We start from the raw sequence: 7,236 nt of genomic DNA, 5'->3' as shown, positions 1-7,236 counted from the left end.
CCCACTTTCAACTTGGCCTTAAAGACTCCTTTAATATGCCTACGGCTATCATCATAAGCCCTAATCACAGTTTCCGAGGCTGTCAAGTCTCCTCTTTCCACTCCTAATTTAGATAAGAGTTTCAACGGGCAAACATTAATAGCCGATCCATCATCGACCATCACACAGCTAGTCTTCTTCCCGTTAATCTCAGCTCGGATGTACAAGGGCTTGTTGTGAGCCTTTCCCTCCTCTGGGAGATCCTCGTCGGTAAACGTGATTTCGGTTTTCTTTCGAGCCATAATTGCCCCACTAGCGCTGCCGGCTCAGTATCGGTAGAAATAACCAAATTCTGCAGCTCTTTCATCAGGTTTTCACGATGGTACTTGGAATGGCATAAAACTTCCCACACTGTGGACTTAGCTTGTGTCTTCTTTAACTGCTCAAGAACTTGGTCATCGGGCTTAAGAGCCGACCCTTCCCCTATCTCAGTTTCAACCATAGGTGCCTTTCCTTCGGCCACTCGACCTGATCTTGTCATGACGGCGATTTCCGGCTCATCATCCGATTCATCCCAAATATTAATAGGAACCCTCCGATTAGCATCTTCCTCGTCCGAAGAACTCTCCCAAATGTCCACAATCATTAGATCCATGACGTGAGGAACGTTCAGATTCAAATAAAAGGGATCCGCCGATCCATACAAAGCCCAACCTATCAAATCATCATAATCTCGGAGGGACACTCTGCTCATTCTTCTTGCCGCCAACGGAATAGCACCTCGTTGTATGCACATAAGCTGCACCTTATTACTCATCGTTTCATGACACTGCTCATAACGGTGCCTCCACCTCCTAGCATAATCCACAAATGGTTCCTCGGGGAATTGCCTAATCCTATCCAGATCTTCTAGGGATCCCGTCCATGGAACATACATCTCATACCTCGCCACAAAAGCACTCCTGAGCGGTATCCAATGACCCATTTCCTCCTCTGATAGGCCTTGGTGCCACAACAAGGCTTCTCCCATTAAGGTTTCCGGAAAATGTTCATGTAATTCACATTGCGGAGATCCGGCGTCGTACATATGGTTGCGGAATAACCTTGCATGCTCAACAGGATCCTGGTATCCACCATACCTAGGCATTGCTAACACCGCATCAGGTGTTTGGTAAGAAGGGGAATCCGGGGTTTGCTCCGCCAGCATCCATACCGTATACTCTTTGATAAACCTCTTCGTCATTGCCGCCCAATCGGTCTTAACATACATCGGCAGTGACATATACCATATTAACGGTTCACCCATCAACGAATTACAGAACAAGCTGGTGATCTCTTCTTCCTTAAAACCCAAAGGCGCCATGGCCGATAAGTAGAAGTGAAGGTGTTCCATAGGGTCCTTGTTGCCGTTATACTTACTAACCCTCGACAACGGACGCTTGATAGGTCCAATCTGCATCGCAAAGCGCTCCGCAGTTCCGTCTTCAGCTCGTTGGTATTTTTCCAAGAATAAATCTGATAATCGATCCCAATCATGCTTGCAAGAGTCGGGTAATGAGTGGAACCATTCCAAAGGCTCGCCTACTAGCGAATGGTGGAACCACTGAGCAATCTCATCCACCCCGAAGGATTCAACAAACATGTCGTGCATATATTCACGCAAGTGCACCTCGGGATTCCCTCCTCCACTAAACAGACCCAAATTAGGCACAATAGTTCGAGACGACCCTTCTCCGGTCTCTTCGGCACTATCTTCATCATACGGTGCTCCACCATCCAATCCCTCATCCATCGGTTCATCCTCTTGTTCCTCGCCAAGGAAGGACACATATAGACCATTTCCCACATTGTTCTTTTCATCGGAGTCCAACAACTCCTCTTCGCCCTCTTCGAAGGATTCCATCACTACGCATTCTATCAGACCAACTCCAATCATTCTCACCCTATGATTAGGCAATGGATTACGCCTAGTGGAAGGGTTCGCTGATGAAGGATCAGCTATCTTCTTCTCCTCGATTAAATCTTGGATTTCGTGTTTCAGCCTCTCACAATTCTCAATTGTATGCCCATAACTGCTGTGGAACTCACAATACCCTCTAGCCTGTATCTGCGGAGTAGGCGGAGCTTTGTTATAAGGAGTAAGGGCTTTCAACAATCCCTTTTTCTGTAAACGTTCAAAAACTTTTGCATAGGTCTGATCAAATTTGGCGAACCGCCTCTTTTCGATAGCATTAAGATCAAGAACTTTCACTGCTGTGGATTCCGTACTCGCACTTGGCCCTCCGGCACTATATCCCGACTTCGTCCACTTGGTATAAGCTTTCTTTGGTTCCCTATCCCCTTCAACTGTCAAGACACAACTGTACATCTGATTAAAGTCGGTAAAAGGCATATACCGCAGCTCATTCTTAATATACGGCAATGTGTTGCCAACCACCATTCGGATCTGATCTTGCTCAAGCGGCTTCTGTTTCATAACCGCGGCCTTAGCCCTCCATCTTTTCACAAAATCGGAAAAATATTCCCCAGCCTGTTGCTTAGTGCTCTCTAACTCCTTCAAAGTGACCTCCAGCATGGTGTTGAAGCTATACTGAGCGATGAATGACTTCGCTAACTCCTTCCAATTCCTCTTCGTCACCATAGGCAATGCATGAAACCATGTGAGGGCCGCCCCCTCTAGATAAGTGTTAAACAGCCCCAGGACTTGATCCTCGGTCAGGATCATGTGCTTCATCACAGGGACATACTGATTCATGTGGGCAGTGGGATCTCCAGTTCCATCGAACTTTTTCATGTCAGGGAGCCGGAATTTCAAAGGCAAAGCCGTTGCTGATAAACAATTCTTCAAATTATAAAAGTCCTGACTCTCGGAACTTCCCCCACGTAGCTCCTGCACCTCCTGAGTGATGTGTTGCTTCCACTCCTCTTCCTTAGCTTTCTTTTTCTCAAGCTGTTTCTGGATATAATCCTGATAATCATCCTCGTTTCCGAAGCGGGGACCGGTGTTTACTTCGTTCTCAGCACGCTTACTACCACTCTTGTTGTCCTTCAGTGCTAGCTCAGCCAGCTGGGCCAGGATTACGGCCAGCTGATCATTGATATTGTTCACAGAGTTTTCCAATTCAGCCACTTTTTCGTCGGTCGTAGACATACTGACGGAGGACTGAGTATACCCAGGCGAAGATGATTCAGAAGCCACAAATACCGATTCGAAACTGTCTACTCGTAGCTGATCAAACTGTCTGACAAGCCGGTTACTCTCGTGAAACCACAACCGCTTAATGATGACGTCTGCGCGAACGGTATCCATTAGTATGTATGCATGATTTTATATGCATGATTCGTGGTGTGTGCATTTATTTATTTACGGTTATATAAGATAAGAAGAACAAACGTTAGTCTAATTACACGTATCACGACATCTCTTTTCCACCCTTATTCCTCCACACACTCGTTGGTCCAGATCTCTTTCCTAGGATTTTGGTTTTGGGCTCACATTGCGGTCCAGGGGACGCGTGATGCCGTCGATTATTGCAGAAAAGTAAATCATCCATCAGACAATACAGTTCGTTTTGACGTATCAATGTTCAGTGACTAGGATATCGACCAAATGGATTGTCCTTTCGAAATAACTCGTCTTTTGTCCTTTCGCGAGACGCATTAGTTCGGGTTTTGACTCCCTTTGAGCGTATCTCGTTTTTTAGACGTGGTACAAGTTATTCTTTTTAGTCCAATCGTTCGTTATTGTCAATGACTCATTCCCTTTTATTCGCGTGGATTCGTGTCTCGATTTTGGATTACAATGGGATCTTTTGGATCTATCGAGAGACGTAACCATGTGTTTATTTAGTGATGGAATCACTTTTGAATTTAGGGAACGGACTCATCGCGTAACGCGTTTGTTTTTAGCGTTAAGAATCCGTTTGCTCGTTTTTGCTATGTGAAAAGACGGCGAGTCTTATTTGAGCGCACGGTAATCTTTCGGCTAACCACAACTCTTTATTATTTCCAATCTACGTGATATATCACCCCAGTGTGGTTATAGAAAATCAACGTTTCGTTGAATCGCATGTTTATTCGAAGCAAGGATATCACCGTTCTTTTTCGTTTAGGCACGAATTAAGCAAACACGTATATCGGGCCATATTTCTTGCAGTTTTGGTAACGGTCGAAATGATCGAGTCGTTAGTCAAAACCCGCAGTCTCGTCCATATGGCGCAATTATGCGGTTTGGTTTGATTCGGCTTCGTGATTTTAAACAGCGCATATACTCGTTCGAGACATGTATTCAACGATATTGGTTTATTTTCTTTAACTACTCTCGGGATTGACATATATCGTGGATAAAGAATGATTTTGGTCGTTTTATTTTTGCCTTTCTTTTATTTTTCTTAGTCACTTTTGCAGACACGTCCATTTCTCTTAAGAACGACACAAGGCTTAACGTAAGAGCTCGTCTTTTATTCGGAAGGGACGGGCCACGTTTGCGAAACTCTTTACGTTACAACGGGGTCATTCAAAACAGAAATGTTCTTTGTTTTCGTTTCGTCATAATCTCGTTTTATCCCAACCTATTTAAAGAATGTGAATAACGGCTACTATTAATATAGTCTTTTGAATCGAGATACAACTATCCTTAGTACCAAACCAATCCGTACTAATACGTGCTTACGTCATAACGTATTTCCATGAACATGTGCCTTCTTCGGGACACGGAAAGGGACCAGGCGGGTCGCACAAGTCCATTCATACGAGATGACTAAGTCGTCTTTAGTTCGAATCCTTTCGATGTTTTGGGGTAGTTTGTATATCGGTTTAAGAGTATATATTAACGTATCGTTTCATTTTCTTTACATATTTTAGGATTAGACACGTATCATGGCAATTTGAAAACACGAACTGATTCATTTATCACATAAAAAATGGTAACGGGTAATCCTATGGCAACTTCTAAGGCTACTATATGCTGACACGGCTGATCGCGGGACCTCACAGAACCGCACAAATTCGCCCCTAACGAATGGATGGGGACCCTTTGGCGCCTTACTGTAAGGGGGAACTTACGCTAGCCTATTTCGAGCGACGAATGGACTCTCGCTAGAGGTTTCGCGGAAATTACCCAAAAGGTTTGCAATAATGCACATGAATGCATACGAAAAGAAATAATACGATCCGTCCCCATTAAGGGCTTAATACACGCCTTCCGGAATCAAATTTCTCGCTTCCCCAGCAGAGTTGCCACTTGTTAGACGAGGTGCCACAGCCTAATCTCCCGGGCGGACCGGGGGGTGGACACCTCATGGCAACGTAAGCGGTGATTGGCGCCGAAAGCAACCAATCGTGGAATCAAGCTGCTCGACAGGACCAGAGCTTGGAGATATGGAAGAGTCGCCACCCACGAATGGGAAAATGAACACCGATCCCTTACGGGAGACCGGTGAGGGTTCGGGAAACTTAGATACGAGCCGAGAAGGCTAGCTCCTTTCCGGAGAAAGGCTACTAGGCACCCCGACATCGCCCGGTTATGAACCACCGGCCTCCTACTCAGCATGTTAGGTGATAACGAACTAATCGTATATTTCTTTAAGTTTAAAATTCATTTGAAACCTTTTCTTTCTTGTTTTGAAAACCGTTTTGAACATACATTATTGAAAAGCCACTTTAGTAAAGAATCACCCATTTACATCAGTTCAAAATATATAGAAAAGAGAGGGGGCACTAGTGGAAAAAGTGTTACATACTAATTCTATACTAATTCACTTCCCCAAAACGAGTTCATTTACATGGTTCGCACCTTAATCGCTGTTGGAACGATTTAGGTACGTTTCAAAACCCCGTTTGATGAAGTTCACCCGAATCGCCGTTGAAACGACTCAAGCGTTTGAAAACATTAAGATAAAAACCTTTAATAAGAAAACGTGGTTAAGCATACAAGTCAATTTATTTTGTACAAATCATTTAAGAAAACGATTCAACACTCTATTATTCACAATGAAAACGATTTTAATTACAAGGTTCGCTTAATCCATCGTTGGAACGGACTAAGGTTTTAAAACGTGATGTTTTAAGAAACGATTTAAAATGTCAAGAAAACGCTATTTACACTTTAAGAATATCTAGAAAACTTTAAGCTTAAATGAGCAAATTAAACTCTCTTTTTGTGATTTTATTTTCCCCTTTTCACTCAATTAACCTTTAACATTATTATAATTACAATAATAAACCAACTAACACAAAACTCCTCAATTGAAAACCGATTTAAAACCATGTCCTCAAATGCCAAAGAGAATAAAGAAAAAACATATACATATATATATATACATATATTTGAAAATAATGATTTACATATAATTTAGAAAATCAAGTAAAGGATATCACTCAATCTAGCTAAAAATATACATACTAATAAAAATAAAAGATATTAAATATACTTTTACCATACTTAAAAAAACATATAAAATAATGAACAAAATTCATTGTTAATAAGAAAATAAACTTTATATCCCAAAATAACTATTGTAATAAATATATAGGAGATAACTCTCCCAAATATACATTTAAACATCAAGATAACACCTAATTATCCTTAAAACATCTTCTAATTAATTATCCAAAATGCCCAAGTAAATAACCTTCCAAAATAATACCCAATATAGTTTAAATGAATTTAAATAAAATGTATATAAATATACTTATATTAGATCTAATTAATGAAAAATAATATATAAACATTCTAAATAACTATATGTACCAAATATCTAAAAATAGTTTGAAAATATATATTACATAAATATACATATATATACAAAGGATCAAAAGCTTAAAAGTTAAGAAAGAGGGACCAAAACATCATTTTTTACATTTCAGCAGATTTACCGATGGAAAATCCGTCGGTAAACAGCAATCAGTGATAGAAAACGGAAAATTACAGAATCACTACTGTTTCCAGATTTATTCAAAAGCTTTAAATTAAGTCTAATTCAATCGTTTTGGATTTCCGAACTACCAAAAATGGATCATAGTCTATAACGGAAATTCCTAAAACGATGTTTTTATTTTAAAACGTTATTCGGAAATATCTTTTTTTTTCAAAACTTATAATTACAACGTTTTTAATACCCGAACTACCTTTTAATCGGATCACGGTTCGTATTGGGATATCAAAACGAGGTTTTTACTTCAAAACAAAACCGAACGTTTATCTAACACGAGACGGGAATTAAATAAATACGAGGAATTAAATAAAACGTGATAAAT

The sequence above is a fragment of the Euphorbia lathyris genome, chromosome 4 (assembly GCF_963576675.1).
Source record: "Euphorbia lathyris chromosome 4, ddEupLath1.1, whole genome shotgun sequence".
Lineage (NCBI taxonomy): Eukaryota > Viridiplantae > Streptophyta > Magnoliopsida > Malpighiales > Euphorbiaceae > Euphorbia > Euphorbia lathyris.
This window is presented reverse-complemented; position numbering follows the sequence as displayed.